Raw genomic sequence first — 17164 nt, 5'->3', positions numbered from 1 at the left:
AAGATCTGGCAAAGGTATTTGGGAGGTGCAGAAACTTAGAAGTGTGACTCAGGTGTAAAACATAATTACTGGAACACTGGCCCTTTTTAAATCTAAGAACTCCGGTGCACGCGCCCAAGGAGGCGGGGGCACGTGCACCGGAGCTGAGAGGAGGCAGCAGAGAGGACTGAGGTGAGTGACAGGCTGGGGAAGAGAGGGGGACAAAGCACTCATGGCCAGAGTGAGTGGCAGGAGTGCAAGTTGTCACAGTGGTAAGGGTATACAGGGAGTTGTATTATTGATCATAACTGCAGAACTTACAAGTGTCTACAGCATTGAATGGACAGTCAGGCAGACGATACAATGATATCAGTGACACACAGGCAAAATATTCTCTACAGCCTTTTCTTCTTCATCTGGTCCAGACCGCTATAACTTCTCTCTGCAAAGTTTAATGCCCAGACATTATTGGCTCCTCACTTTGTCAGTAGATCCTCATCCTCTATGAAAAGATAATTAATATAAACCTGCCACACACTATGCCCACTGAATATAACCCAGCCACATACTGTACCCCCTGCATATAACCCTGCCACACACTGTACCATCTGAATATAACCCTGCCACACACTTTTCGTCCAGAAAATAACTCTGACAAACACTCTGACCCCTAAATATAACCCTGCTAGTACCATTTGAATATAACCCTACCACACATTGTGCACCCAAAATATTATAAAACCACACTGCTCCAGAGGTGTGATGTATAGTTTCTGGGCCCCGATGCAAAATCTGCAACAGGGCCCCATGAGCCAATTATAATACTGGTCTCTTAAGGGGTGGCTTTAAGGCACCCTTAGGCACCAGGACCTGGACCAGGCAACATCTACCTCTGCACTCCCTATAGCTATGTCCCCAAAAAGCAACAACTCTAAGTCTTAGAATGTGCAAGAGTTGCATATATCATGTCACATATAACATATGCATATCACATAAACACAAAATGTGGCCCAACATTATCCCCAAATGCAGTGTAAACCTAGCATTAAAAGCATTTTAAAAAGTACCTATCATCAAACCGTATTTTCTAAACAATTAGACTATTAGATTATATTCCCTAATTACTGCTAACACCCCTCCTGCTCTTTTTGCGCGTACGGCATTGACCGTGCGGTTTAATTAACTATATATTTTTATAGTTTATAGACATTTACGCACACGGTGATACCACATATGTTTATTTTTATTATGGTTACATATTTTTTTATATGAAATTTAAGAAAAAGGGGGTGATTTAAACTTAATAGTTTAATGTTTTTTTTTATTCAACTTTTTTTTTTTTTACACTTTTACACTTTTAGGAGAAATCATTAGATTCCTCATACAGATCAATTTGGTTTCATAGAACCACATTGATATGTGAGCTCTGCGCTCGATTGATAAAGCCTGGTCCTGCCAGGCTTCATCATTCACAGCGCAGCTGTTACACCCTGCCCTCTGGCCGCAAGCTATGGCCGTGAGCGCAGTGTCCCTGTGTCCCCGTCTGCCGGCAGGGCTGGGATTCACATTGCAGGACGCGCCAGCATGCGAATCCCAGCCGGTCACTCACCACGCTCCGCCTCGTCCTCTGTGTCTCAGCTCCGGCACGCGTGTCCCCGTGTCCTAGGGTGCGTGCATGCTGGAGCTCTGAAATTTTAAGGGCCAGTGCGCCCATAATTAGTTGTTGCACCTAACACTACATTATAAAGTCCCTGCACCTCCCACACTTCCCTGCTGGATCTTCAGTGCCCCTAGCCTGAGATTAAGCATTCCATATTGCCTGTTTGCCTTACCCGTGTATCCAGACCTTCCTGCTACGTTATTTGACTTCACACCTTTGCCGCCTGCCTTGACCTTCTGCTATGTTTGACTATGTTACAGCCTTATCCTTCAGTACCTCGCCTTGCCCAGCTACCTGTCTTGGTTGATCCGTGTCGGGGGTAGCGACCTGGGTGTCGCCTGCCGCAGCAAGCCTCATCTGGCACCTGTCTTCCAGCAACCACCGCAATCTTCTACGTTGCCTCCCGCAGTGGAGGCTTTGTATGTGGATCGGTCTCGCCTGACCTTGCAGCAAAGAACTCGCAGAGGAACTGAGAATCTATGCCTTCACTGCGCCAGTGCGGATCATTTCCTAAAAGATTGTCTTCTATGTCCACAGCCACAGGGAAACGCTCGCACGTAGGGTTTGTGGGAGAGGCCTCCCAAGGTGTGAATACCACCTCGCCATGCTTAAATTTGATGGTCCAGCTTTTTCTACCCTCCAAAGAGATTGTCCCTGTTCTTGCCTTCTTATTGATGCCTCCCTAGTACTTCCTCTTCCTGTATCTTGCTTGTTAAAGCCCTTGTACATCTCTGCAGTCAATGGAGAAAGACTGGACTGTACTGTGCTATATCACACTGAACGGTTGAATGTAGGTCGGAGCCTTGCATAAGGAGAACTTGACTTTTTATGTAACTTGACCCTCATTGTACTTCTCCTCTCCTGCTTGGCCTACCATGGTTGCAACTCCATGCCCCGCAGTTGGATTGGAAAACTGGAGAAGCTCTTCGTTGGGGACCGCATTGCATAAACCACTGTATTCAAATACATTTGGCTCAGTTCATCTTCTTCTAGGCTCATCTTCTTGTCCTCTTCCCAATTTCCCTTTGTTCCTTAAGGACTTTGCTGATGTCTTCAGTGAAAAACTAGCTGAAGTCCTACCACCACATAGTCCCTATGACTGTCCTATTGATTTACTGCCCGGCTCCACACCTCCCCAGGGCAGAATCTGACCTTTGTCTGTCCCTGAAACTCAGGCTATGTCTAATTACATCCAAGAAAATCTTCAGAAGGAATTTATCAGGAAGTCCTCTTCCCCTGCTGGAGACAGGTTCTTCTTCATGCAAAAGAAAACTGTAGAATGATGTGCTTTACCAAAAAGCTCTATGTAGGTCTCATCTGCCCACAAGATATTTTCCAAGTAGGATTTTGGCTTACTCAATTTCATTTTGGCAAAATGTAGTCTTTCTTTTTTATGTCTCTGTGTCAGCAGTGGGGTCCTCCTGGGTCTCCTGCCATAGAGTTTCATTTCATTTGAATGTCGACGGAGAGTTTGCGCTGACACTGATGCTCCCTGCAGGACAGCTTGAATATCTTTGGAACTTGTTTGGGGCTGCTTATCCACCATTCGGACTATCCTGCGTTGACACCTTTCATCAATTTATTCCTTCTGTCCATGCCCAGGGAGATTAGCTATAGTGCCATGGGTTGCAAACTTCTTGATAAGTGGACAAAGGCAAATTTAGATCTCTGGAGATGGACTTGTAACCTTGAGATTGTTGATATTTTCCCACAATTTTGCTTCTCAAGTCCTCAGACAGTTCTCTTCTCCCCTTTCTGTTGTCCATGCTTAGTGTGGCACACACAGACACACAATGCAAAGACTAAGTGAACTTCTCTGCTTTTTATCTGCTTTCAGGTGTGATTTTTATATTGCCCACGCACTTACCCCAGGTGAGATAAAAGGAGCATCACATGTTTGAAACAATCTTATGTTTCCACAATTTTGAAAGGGTGACAATAATTTTGTCCAGCCCATTTTTAGAGTTTCGTGTTACATTAGGTCCAATTAGCTTTTTTCCCCCTCCCTTTTTTGGTTTAGTTCCAAAACACACAAAGTGATCACAGACAATAACATATGTAGATGTTGATTATGAATATGATGGTATATATCTTTAGGTATATATCCATAGGTCCATATACCTTTGGAACATACTTACCTTCACAAATATAGATTAAAGATATATACCATCATATTCATAATCAACATCTACATATGTTATTGTCTGTGATCACTGTATAGACCATCAGATATATATTACCTTGTTATATATAAAATGTATTTAGAGATTAAGATGCGTAGGATTGTGGGATTAAGATGTAATATACACAGTAGGGGATATTCCACCGTAACCCCCACATGTCCATATACCTTTTGAATATACTTACCTTCACAAATATAGATTAAAGATACATATCAGTATATTTATAATCAACATCCATAGATGATATAGTCTGTTATCATTATATAGACCATCAGAGATATATATTACCATGGTATAGACACATAGTGAGAAGGTTAGAATGTAGGGGGATAACTACACATGGATCAATTACTACACTATAACTACACATTAAATGTGAAGGAAATATTACTCACAGATCTAATGATAAGGTAAGCCGCAGGCGCAATGGACCATTCCCTCAACAGGAAAACAATAAGTTCCGAGACATGCGCGAACGTACTCTGAGTCTGCGCAGTTAATAGGCTGGTAGTAAATAAATCTAAGTCCTCGCTCAGGCGCGGCGCTTGTGCAGAGATACAGATGAAATCATATGTGCGGCACATGAGCAGACTCGGAACTAGCTGCGCAGACATCCGGTACAATAGTAAACATACACAAGCCCTGGCGCATGCGCGAGATACAGAGGTAATATACTATAGGGTATTCGAGCATGCACCGCGCGCAATGGAAACGTCTGCTGATGTCATCACGAAACCTCCGATACGCAGCACCTACTCAGACCAATACAGAATATGACACATACGTGTCACATCGTGATAGGCCATAACTGATGCTCTTGTGATGTGCACAGGATGTACGTCACACCAAAACACATATAAGGAGAAAACCCCGGCCCTGCGGCCATTAGCCGGACTCCCTTGGGAAAGTCAGCGTGGCCTGACGAAACGTCGGGGGGCGGATGGCTAGCATTACCTTTTAAATAAGCAGCCATATATGCCAGCAGCAATATATTAGTGAACGTCCACAGGTAAAAGCTTATTATTATAGAACTACTCAGTAATCTACAGGACTCTCACAGTGACCTGACTGAGCATTGGCTGTGTTTTTAATGAGCACACACACAGTTTTTTGTCTCCATATCATATTATTTTAAATGATCAAAATAAAGGATTGGGAATTTTAACAATATCAGGGGGGATTTCTAGTTTTAGGGTTAACCCCTTTTGGGGGGGGCACCCCTAAAATTTGTTGCTTAGATTAATACCCTGGAATCCTCAGGGGTATTTGTTGTTTAATGATGTCTGGTATTAGCCACAGGTCCTGGTTGCAGATAGCAACTGGGACCCACGTGTAAAAAGCTCCTGGGCGTGCTCCATATAACAGGAGCGGGCAATGGATGTAAATATATGTCCATTGCCCATAAGGGGTTAAAGACTATAAAGACTAAAAAAATAATAAAAATAATACTTTGCAAAAAAATAATACTTTGCAAAATTATGGGAAAAGTTTTACAACTCTCATCATATGGCAAAATATTTGAACAAGTCAAATATAAAAACACTCTTAATTTTTACTCTGATACCAGAAAGGGAATGGTAAACAGGACAGATACAAGGGTTTTCCAGTTTTATGGAAAAACATTTTGTTGTTGCTATCATTAAAGGTGTGCAGATTTACTTTGTATATCTAGTCCACCCTTTTTGTGTCGAATTTCTTCTTGTCAAAAGGGCTTTGTTTTTTGTTTTTATTTATGAATGACAGGGACACTTTAAGGCAATTTATTTATAAGTATCCAACATACATTACATTTAACAGTAGGTCTACTACTATGTACATTTACAGTTACACAGACATGTCAAAAATTTACATCTATTACATATACCTGGAGGCGGCACTCAATGCAGGAAGTTATAATGGACCTCGACAGTAATGCTTCAAAGGGGTTATCCAGGAAAAAACTTTTTTATATATATATATATCAACTGTGTGTATATTAAACAGATTTGTAAATTACTTCTATAAAAAAAAAATTGCTGAAGTTGAGTTGTTCTTTTCTGTCTAAGTGCTCTCTGATGACACCTGTCTCTGGAACTGTCCAGAGTAGAAGCAAATCCTCATAGCAAACCTCTTCTACTCTGTGCAGTTTCCAAGACAAGCAGAGATGTCAGCAGGGAGCACTGTTGCCAGACAGAAAAGAGCAACTCAACTTCAGCAGCTGATAATTATTGGGAGGATTAAGATCTTTTTAATAGAAGTAATTTACAAATTTGTTTAACTTTCTGGAGCCAATTGAGATATATATATATATATATATATATATATATATATATATATATATATATATAATTTTTTTTTTTTTCTGGAATACCCCTTTAAGGTTTGTAGACAATATATTATTAAACTGGATTGAAAACTAGGTCCAAGACCATACCCATAAATAGTAGTAGATGATTCCTGCTGTGAATTATTAATGATTTGGAGGATGAGATTAATAGCATTGTTCTATTTTTACAGATGGCGTCAATCTTTGCAGTTCAATACAGTCTAAGCAAGATGTTCATAACTAAGCTAACTTGGACACACTGAATGTTTGGGCATCTACTTAACAAATGAGATTCAAGGTGAATAACTGTAAAGTTATACATCTGAGTACTAATAACCTGCATGCATCATATGTCCTAGAAAAAACTAGAAGAATCACTTGTTTAGAAGGATTTGGGTGTACTTCTAGATTTTAGACTACAGTGGGGATCAAAAGTTTGGGCACCCCAGGTAAAAATTTGTATTAATGTGCATAAAGAAGCCAAGGAAAGATGGAAAAATCTCCAAAAGGCATCAAATTCCAGATTAGACATTCTTATAATATATGTCAACAAAAGTTAGATATTATTTCCATCATTTACAATTTCAAAATAACAGAAAACAAAAAAATGGCGTCTGCAAAAGTTTGGGCACCCTGCAGAGTTATTATCTTGTACTGCCCCCTTTGGCAAGTATCACAGCTTGTAAACGCTTTTTGTAGCCAGCCAAGAGTCTTTCAATTCTTGTTTGAGGTATCTTTGCTCATTCTTCCTTACAAAAGTCTTCCAGTTCTTTGACATTTCTTGCCTGTCCGTCACGCACTGCTCTTTTAAGGTCTATCCATAGATTTTCAATTATGTTGAGGTCCGGAGATTGTGAAGGCCATGGCAAAACCTTCAGTTTACGCCTCATGATGTAATCCCCTGTGGATTTTGAGGTGTATTTAGGACCATTATCCATTTGTAGAAGCCATCCTCTCTTTAACTTCAGCTTGTTCACAGATGGCATCAAGTTAGCATCCAAAATTTGCTGAAATTTTATTGAATCCATTTTTCATTCTACTCATCAGATGTTCCCTGTGCCACTGGCTGCAATACAACCCCAAAGCATGATTGATCCACCCCCATGCTTAACAGTTGGACAAAGGTTCTTTTCATTAAATTCTGTTCCCCTTCTTCTCCAAACGTACTGCTACGCCGAGCGCTCCGGGTCCCCGCTCCTCTCCGAAGCACTCGCAGCGTTCTCCTGTTCGCAGCGCCCCGGTCAGACCCGCTGACCGGGTGCGCTGCGATAATGTCCCCAGCCGGGATGCGATTCGCGATGCGGGACGCGCCCGCTCGCGGTGCGCATCCCGACCCGCTTACCAGACTCGTTCCCCGTCTGTGCTGTCCCGGCACGCTCAACCCCGCTCCCTAGGGCGCGCGCGCGCGCTGGCTCTTTGCGATTTAAAGGGCCAGTGCACCACTGATTGGCGCATGGTTTTAATTAGTGTGTTCACTTGTGCACTTCCCTATATTACCTCACTTCCCCTTCACTTCCTTGCCAGATCTTGTTGCCATTGTGCCAGTGAAAGAGTTCCTTGTGTATCCCAAGCCAGTGTTCCAGACCTCTTGCCGTTGCCCCTGACTACGATCCTTGCTGCCTGCCCTGACCTTCTGCTACGTCCGACCTTGCTCTTGTCTAATCCCTTGTACCGCGCCTATCTCAGCAGTCAGAGAGGTTGAGCCGTTGCCGGTGGATACGACCTGGTTGCTACCGCCGCTGCAAGACCATCCTGCTTTGCGGCGGGCTCTGGTGAAAACCAGTAGCAACTTAGAACCGGTCCACCGACACGGTCCACGCCAATCCCTCTCTGACACAGAGGATCCACCTCCAGCCTGCCAAATCCTGACAGTAGATCCGGCCATGGATCCCACTGAGGTCCCGCTGCCAGTTGTCGCTGACCTTACCACGGTGGTCGCCCAGCAGTCGCAACAGATAGCGCAACAAGGCCATCAGCTGTCTCAACTGACTGTTATGCTACAGCAGCTTCTACCACAGCTTCAGCAACCATCTCCTCCGCCAGCTCCTGCACCTCCTCCGCAGCGAGTGGCCGCATCCAGCCTCCGTTTATCATTGCCGGACAAGTTTGATGGGGACTCTAAACTTTGCCGTGGTTTTCTCTCGCAATGTTCCCTGCATTTGGAGATGATGTCGGACCAATTTCCAACTGAAAGGTCAAAGGTGGCTTTCGTGGTTAGTCTCCTGTCTGGGAAGGCCCTGTCATGGGCCACACTGCTATGGGACCACAATGATCCTGTCACTGCCTCCGTACACTCTTTCTTTGCGGAGATTCGAAGTGTCTTCGAGGAACCAGCCCGAGCCTCTTCTGCCGAGACTGCCCTGCTGAACCTGGTCCAGGGTAATTCTTCAGTAGGCGAGTACGCCATCCAATTCCGTTCTCTCGCCTCTGAATTATCCTGGAATAACGAGGCCCTTTGCGTGACCTTCAAAAAAGGCCTGTCCAGTAACATCAAAGATGTGCTGGCTGCACGAGAAATCCCTGCCAACCTGCATGAACTTATACATTTGGCCACCCGCATTGACATGCGTTTTTCCGAAAGACGCCAGGAGCTCCGCCAGGATATGGACTTTGTTCGTACTAGGCGGTTTCTCTCCCTGGCTCCTCCCTCTCTTCTCTGGTCCGCTGCAATCTGTTCCTGTGCCTTCCGCCGTGGAGGCTATGCAAGTAGACCGGTCTCGCCTGACACCACAAGAGAGGACACGCCGCCGCAATGAGAACCTATGCCTGTACTGTGCCAGTACCGAACACTTCTTGAAGGATTGTCCTATCCGACCTCCACGTCAGGAAAGACGCACTCCGATTCTGCACAAAGGTGAGACAGCTCTAGGTGTGAACTCTGCTTCTCCACGTCTTACTGTGCCTGTGCGGATTTCTTCTTCTAACTTCTCCTTCTCAGCTGTGGCCTTCTTGGATTCCGGATCTGCAGGAAATTTTATTTTGGCCTCCTTCGTTAACAGGTTCAACATCCCAGTGACCAGTCTTTCCGGACCTCTCTACATCGCCTCAGTTAATGGTGAAAGATTGGACTGTACTGTGCGTTACCGTACAGAACCCCTCTTAATGTGCATTGGACCCCATCACGAAAAGATTGAATTTCTGGTACTTTCTAACTGCACCTCTGAAATTCTTCTCGGACTACCTTGGCTTCAACGCCATTCCCCTACCCTTGACTGGACCACCGGGGAAATCAAGAACTGGGGTACTTCTTGCTACAAAAAAATGCCTTATGTCTGCTCCCAGTCCTGCCAGTCAAAACCCTATGGCTCCTCCGTTACCAGGTCTCCCTAAGGCCTATCTGGACTATGCTGATGTTTTTTGCAAAAAACAAGCAGAGACTTTGCCTCCTCACAGGCCTTATGACTGTCCTATTGATCTCCTCCCTGGTACTACTCCACCCCGGGGCAGAATCTATCCTCTGTCTGCTCCGGAAACACAAGCCATGACGGAGTACATCCAAGAAAATTTTAAAAGGGGATTTATCCGCAAGTCTTCCTCCCCTGCCGGAGCAGGGTTCTTCTTTGTCTCCAAAAAAGACGGTTCCTTACGTCCATGCATTGATTACCGCGGTCTTAATAAAATCACTATAAAAAAACGCTATCCCCTGCCTCTTATCTCGGAACTCTTTGACCGCCTACGTGGCGCCAACATCTTTACCAAATTGGATTTAAGAGGTGCATATAATCTCATCCGCATCAGGGAAGGGGACGAGTGGAACACCGCGTTTAACACCAGAGACGGACACTTTGAATATCTGGTTATGCCCTTTGGACTTTGCAACGCCCCTGCCGTCTTCCAGGACTTTGTAAATGAAACTTTTCGTGATTTATTATATACCTGTGTCGTGTTGGACGATATTTTGATTTTCTCTTCTAGAACACCGCCGTCATGTCCGCATGGTTCTTCAGAGACTCCGGGACAATCAGTAATATGCCAAGATGGAGAAATGTCTCTTTGAATGCCAATCTCTTCCCTTCCTAGGATATTTAGTCTCTGGCCAGGGACTCCAAATGGACCCGGACAAACTGTCTGCCGTGTTGGATTGGCCACGTCCCTCCGGACTCCGAGCTATCCAACGTTTCTTGGGGTTTGCCCATTACTACAGACAATTTATTCCACATTTTTCCACCATTGTGGCCCCAATTGTGGCCCTAACCAAGAAAAACGCCAACCCTAAGTCCCGGCCTCCTCAAGCGGACGAGGCGTTCAACCGTCTCAAAACTGCCTTTTCTTCTGCTCCCGTACTCTCCAGACCTGATCCATCTAAACCCTTCTCACTGGAGGTAGACACCTCCTCGGTGGGGGCCGGAGCTGTACTCCTACAGAAAAACTCTTCCGGACATGGCGTTACTTGTGGCTTCTTTTCTAGGACCTTCTCTCCGGCGGAGAAAAATTACTCCATTGGTGATCGAGAACTACTGGCCATAAAACTGGCCCTCGAGGAATGGAGGCACCTGCTGGAGGGGTCCAAATACCCAATTATTATATACACTGATCACAAGAATCTCTCTTATCTTCAGTCAGCCCAACGGCTGAACCCTCGCCAGGCTAGGTGGTCGTTGTTTTTTGCCCGTTTTAACTTTGAGATTCATTTTCGCCCGCTGACAAGAACATTAGGGCTGACGCCCTCTCTCGTTTCTCGGATGCCTCTGAAATGGAAGCCTCCCTGCAACACATTATTCCTCCTGACTGTCTGATCTCTGCTTCCCCAGCTTCCATCAGACAAACTCCACTTCTTCCCTCCACGCCAGCGCCTCAGGATTCTCAGGTGGGGACACTCCTCACACCTCGCCGGCCATGCTGGTGTCAAAAAATCCATCCAGCTCATCTCTCGTTTTTATTGGTGGCCTACCCTGGAAGCAGATGTTGCTGATTTTGTTCGGGCTTGTACAGTCTGTGCCCGGGAAAAAACTCCTCGTCAGAAGCCTGCCGGTCTCCTTCATCCTCTGCCTGTTCCTGAGCTACCATGGTCTCAGATTGCTATGGACTTTATTACAGACCTGCTTTATCCCATGGCAACACAGTTATTTGGGTGGTCGTTGATCGTTTCTCCAAGATGGCACATTTTATTCCACTTCCAGGTCTTCCTTCTGCGCCACAGTTGGCGAAACAATTTTGTTGTGCACATTTTTCGCCTTCACGGGCTTCCTACGCATATCGTCTCGGATAGAGGCGTTCAATTTGTGTCGAAATTCTGGAGGGCTCTCTGCAATCAGCTTAAAATCAAATTAAACTTCTCGTCTTCCTATCATCCCCAATCGAATGGGCAAGTGGAGAGAGTTAACCAGGTTCTTGGTGACTATTTGCGACATTTTGTTTCCTCCCGCCAGGATGATTGGGCCGATCTTCTACCATGGGCCGAATTCTCGTACAATTTCAAAGTCTCTGAGTCCTCCGCTAAATCCCCCTTCTTTGTGGTGTACGGCTATCACCCTCTTCCCCCCTCCCCACTCCCACGCCTTCTGGTTTGCCCGCTGTTGATGAGGTGACCCGGGACTTCTCCACCATCTGGAAAGAGACTCAAAAATCCCTCATGCAGGCCTCATCCCGGATGAAGAAACATGCCGACAAAAAAAGAAGAACTCCTCCTGTCTTTGCTCCTGGAGACAAAGTGTGGCTCTCCGCCAAGTATATCCGCTTCCGTGTTCCCAGTTATAAACTGGGACCACGTTATCTTGGACCCTTTAAAATCAAGTGCCAAATCAACCCTGTCTCCTACAAACTCCTTCTTCCCCCTTCTCTCCGTATTCCCAATGCTTTTCATGTCTCTCTCCTTAAACCGCTTATCCTTAACCGCTTCTCTCCCAAAATTGTTGCTCCTACTCCTGTCTCCGGGTCTTCAGATGTCTTCTCGGTTAAAGAAATTCTTGCATCCAAGACGGTCAGAGGTAAAAAAAAATTCTTGTAGATTGGGAGAATTGCGGTCCGGAGGAGAGGTCATGGGAACCCGAGGACAACATCCTCGACAAGGACCTTATTTACAAATTTTCTGGTTCAAAAAACAGGGGGAGACCCAAGGGGGGGGGTACTGTTACGCCGAGCGCTCCGGGTCCCCGCTCCTCCCCGGAGCGCTCGCAGCGATCTCCTGTTCGCAGCGCCCCAGTCAGACCCGCTGACTGGGTGCGCTGCGATAATGTCCCCAGCCGGGATGCGATTCGCGATGCGGGACGCGCCCGCTCGCGGTGCGCATCCCGACCCACTTACCAGACTCGTTCCCCGTCTGTGCTGTCCCGGCGCGCACGGCCCCGCTCCCTAGGGTGCGCGCGCGCTGGCTCTTTGCGATTTAAAGGGCCAGTGCGCCACTGATTGGCGTATGGTTTTAATTAGTGTGTTCACCTGTGCATTTCCCTATATTATCTCACTTCCCCTTCACTTCCTTGCCGGATCTTGTTGCCATTGTGCCAGTGAAAGCGTTCCTTGTGTATCCCAAGCCAGTGTTCCAGACCTCTTTCCGTTGCCCCTGACTACGATCCTTGCTGCCTTCCCTGACCTTCTGCTACGTCCGACCTTGCTCTTGTCTAATCCCTTGTACCGCGCCTATCTCAGCAGTCAGAGAGGTTGAGCCGTTGCCGGTGGATACGACATGGTTGCTACCGCCGCTGCAAGACCATCCCGCTTTGCGGCGGGCTCTGGTGAAAACCAGTAGCAACTTAGAACCGGTCCACCGACACGGTCCACGCCAATCCCTCTCTGACACAGAGGATCCACCTCCAGCCTGCCGAATCCTGACATGTACCTTTGCTCATTCCGGCCAAAAATTTCAATTTAAACCTCATCGGTCCACAGAACTTGTTTCCAAAATGCATCAGGCTTGTCTATATGTTCATTTGCAAAGTTCAAACGCTGATTTTTGTGGTGAGGACGTAGAAGAGGTTTTCTTCTGATGACTCATCCATGAAGACAAGATTTGTACAAGTACCTCTTTATAGTGGAATAGTGTACCACAACTCCAGTGTCTGCAAGATCTTTCTGGAGGGATTGTGCAGTCAAACGTGGGTTTTGAATTGTTTTTCTCACAATCCTGCGAGCTGTTCTGTCTGATATATTTCTTGGTCTTCCAGATCTTGCTTTAACTTCCCCTGTTCCTGATGACTGCAATTTCTTAATTCCATTCCGAACAGAGGATATTGACGTTGAAAACGTTTTGCTATCTTCTTATGGCCTTCTCCAGCTTTGTGAGCATCAACTATTTTCAGTTTCAGATTTCTAGACAACTGCTTAGAAGAACCCATGATTGTTGGAGCAAGGCCATATGAGTCTGGGCATTTAAAACCATTGAGATTGACATCACCTGGTCTTCCAAGATGATGATTGAGAACAATCCATAACACTGGCAGGTCTCAGCTTTGCAAAGGGGGCAGTGCATGTTATAAATTCTGCAGGGGGCCCAAACTTTTGCAGACACAATTTTTTTGTTTTCTGTTATTTTGAAAGTGTAAATGATGGAAATAAAATCTAACTTTTGTTGACATATTATAAGAATGTCTAATCTGTAATTTGATGCCTTTTGGAGATTTTTCCATCTTTCCTTGGCTTCTTTATGCACATTAATACAAATTTTTACCTGGGGTGCCCAAACTTTTGATCCCCACTGCATACTACCACCTATGGTTCGTGATATTATGCTCTGAATGTGCGCATAATAATAATTATGCAGTGCATCCCCCTGCAGACACGGCAGGCATAACGGGTATACTACCACCTATTAGTTGTGCTATTATTGCTCTGAAGACGTGTCAGTAACAATAATTACACAGTGTATGACCCTGCACATGTGGCAGACATAACGGGTATAATACTGCCTATTAGTCGTGCTATTATTGCTCTGAAGACGTCAGTAACAATAATTACACAGTGCTTGACCCTGCAGAGGTGGCAGGCATAACGGTTATACGAGTACAAGCAATGAACGTATACACCGCATAAAGCAATGAAAATACGCTGCATTAAGCAATGAACGTATACCCGTATAAAGCAAAGAAGGTATACACCGTATAAAACAATGAATGTATACACCGTATAAAGCAATGAAAAGTATACACCATATGAAGCAATGAAAAGTATCCACCGTATGAAGCAATGAACGTACATGCCGTATAAAGCAGTGGCCTACAATGCCATAATAATGCTAAGAATATAAACACCGTTTACTACAGTGAAGGCCTTGTTCTGGTATAGATGCTATGCAAACATTACAATGCAATGAACGTATCCATTTTAAAACCATGAACGTGCCCCGGACACATAAACGTTAAAGTTATTAAAGTATATCCAGTATGGGTGAACGAATACACATTCTAACAATGATGGCTGCATCCCATTATATTTATGGATGTGTGACTTACTCCGTGACATGGTAACAACACCACGTAACGGTATGTACGTACATTCAACCTGACGCTATAAAGGCCCGCACCACATAATCCTATGAAGGTACCCACAGTATAACTATGAACGTACAGACAGTATCACGCTATTTACTTCCACACAGTATGATGGTATTTAAACACCATCTACTAACACTATGCCTGGTAAAGCAATATATGTATGCTGTATCTATTAAGTATACTTGGTATATGTACTATGTGATGGTGTGCCCACAGCATATGTGTTATGGTGACATCTAAATGCACAGACTAACTACAGCAAGAACATGCACAAAATGCTACTAATAAGCGCTTCGTATGGACAAATGCTAAGAAAAATGTGCTAGGAAAAATAACAAGCTAAGCCTGGAAGCAACCCGTGAAAACACAGAATGACCAGTGAAATTTTCTACCTGCGTATAGTGACTCCGGCGGCTACCCATGTGACCCGAATCCATCATGATCACACCAACCATACACTTAAATGGTTACTCCAGCCCTAAGACATCTTATCCCCATCATGTCCCCTCCCGTAGACTTGCATAGCGGGGGCGGGAAGTGACGTCACACGGACGCGGAGTGGTGACGTTACGATATTCCGGCCCCGTGGTCGGCACCCTTCCGGTACCGTGGTCGGCAAGATTGCAGGGGTCCCCAGAAGCGGGACCCCCGCGGTCAGACATCTCATCCCCTATCCTTTGTATAGGGGATAAGATGTCTTAGGGCCGGAGTACCCCTTTAACAGGCTCCAGTGAACCTTCAGACATGACAGGACAATCTACGAACAGACTCCCTCTACCTCCCCACGTGACATGGAGCTTTCATTACCGAGGGGCCGACCTGTGCCACCCTGGGTGATGCGCAGCCCAGCATCCGGCACTGAGGCAGCCGACGGAGCTGTGCCAGAAGCCGGGATCACGTCCCCCAGAGTAGGCTCAACTAGAACTGGGTAGGGAAAGCTGAGCAGAATGCAGGAAATTCAAACGCCAATGCAGGACACCGGTGCCGAATGAAAGCCTGAGCACCCGACATGCAGAGACTTTCTGGCCACAATACTGCAGCACCCAGCTGCACACCTGAATGCCAGAGACCGGCACTTACCCCTCGGATGCCCCTATCCATATGTGGAGACTCATCACTTACGCAAATGTCATGTCACCAAACGCCTGACAATCCCTGACCTGTATGCATGGGGGAGTTATATACCCCCACACCCCTCCCGCAAATGCAGCCTAATTAATGAGGCTTACACTAGTCTAGAACACAAGCAGGTGTGTACTTTTGGCTGGCCTTTCACAGTAACTAGGCACAATAATTTGTTGGCTACTATTAGCTTTTCAGTTGTTGTACACACCAGTACTGTCGCACACAGTCACTGTGTAGTACACCCACAATTGCACTTTCTCTCTCAATCTCTATCCCTTCCCTATCAGTGCTTCTAGGCTGGATTTGGGCTTGAGGTGAATCGCTGCTGTAAAAATGCTTTTCTGTGCAACACACTGCTCTCTGTCCCTCTCTTCAATAGAACGCTGATGTGACTGGCCACAAGATGGCTGCCGATTATATAGGGCTGTGACATCACAGGAGTGACTGGCTGCTGATAGGCTGCATGCTGCATGTGATTCAGGGTCATCCCACCTACCCTTGTTCCCGCCTTCCCAGCGTTCCTTTTCCTATGTCCTGACATGTTGACCTGCCATTTTAGATGCCTTGGAGCCTGGACCGCACTAAATGGAGTTTAATTAAGCGATTCATGCGATCAAATCGCGGCGATATTCGGATTCGTTGAGAAGCAAATTTTTCCTGAAATTTGTAACGAATTCGGATTTGTCAGATTCGATTCGCTCATCCGTATCTTCAATTTGTCCATCTCAAAGTAGCAGTTTATACTATGACATACAGTGATTGCATGCAGGTATTATAGCAGGTTTACATGTTTTTCTTTAATACTTCAGGTTGAGATTTTCTTTTCTTTTGAATAAACATGAACAAGATATGCAGGTGTGCCATGAGTGAGAAATGTATAATGCTCAGGGCAGTGGGGTAGGCATGTCCCTATCACAGGTCCACATCTCATAATATTAATTCAGATGAGAGTTTTAACTCTATTCCATTACAATTAAAGCCTCACACTGTTCCCGCTATTACAATAGGTTTTTCCATAATTTGTGTCTATTAACGTGTCACCCCGGCATTGCAGAAACATGAAATTGGTGTAGCAATAGACACCGTTTAGCTAAAATTGTTTCATACTAAAAGTCCATACAAACAGCTGGCTGCACAATTCAATATAAACATAGTTCTCTACTAACAAGCTGAGGGTTGTGATATGTATATAAATAGTTGAGCTAGAAGTCTCATGCCATCCTTTTTTATAAGCATTTGCTCTCTGGTATCAGCTAGAAAGTCCTCACAGCTCAGCTAAAATGACCAATCTAGGATTCCTGTTATATGTGGAGAATAATAGCACATTATTTTATTTGTAAACCAAATAAAAGAAATGTTTTAAGCATATATTTTTATCTTTTCCCTCCACCCCATGTGCTTACGTTGAGGCAGATTTTAATGTAATATAGAATACATAGAATTTTACTTTGGCAACAGCCGTAGTATATAAGCTATAGTTTCCACC

At 45.2% G+C, this 17164-nt stretch overlaps 1 protein-coding gene across 3 annotated transcripts in view; it reads right to left on the bottom strand.

The window, feature by feature from the left end:
- The window catches only part of NPAS2 (neuronal PAS domain protein 2), a 139125-nt gene that overhangs the window by 121229 nt on the left and 732 nt on the right, over positions 1 to 17164 (bottom strand). The gene's annotated exons all lie outside the window — the stretch shown is intronic.

The sequence above is a fragment of the Hyla sarda genome, chromosome 2, assembly GCF_029499605.1.
Source record: "Hyla sarda isolate aHylSar1 chromosome 2, aHylSar1.hap1, whole genome shotgun sequence".
NCBI lineage: Eukaryota > Metazoa > Chordata > Amphibia > Anura > Hylidae > Hyla > Hyla sarda.
This window is presented reverse-complemented; position numbering and strand designations above follow the sequence as displayed.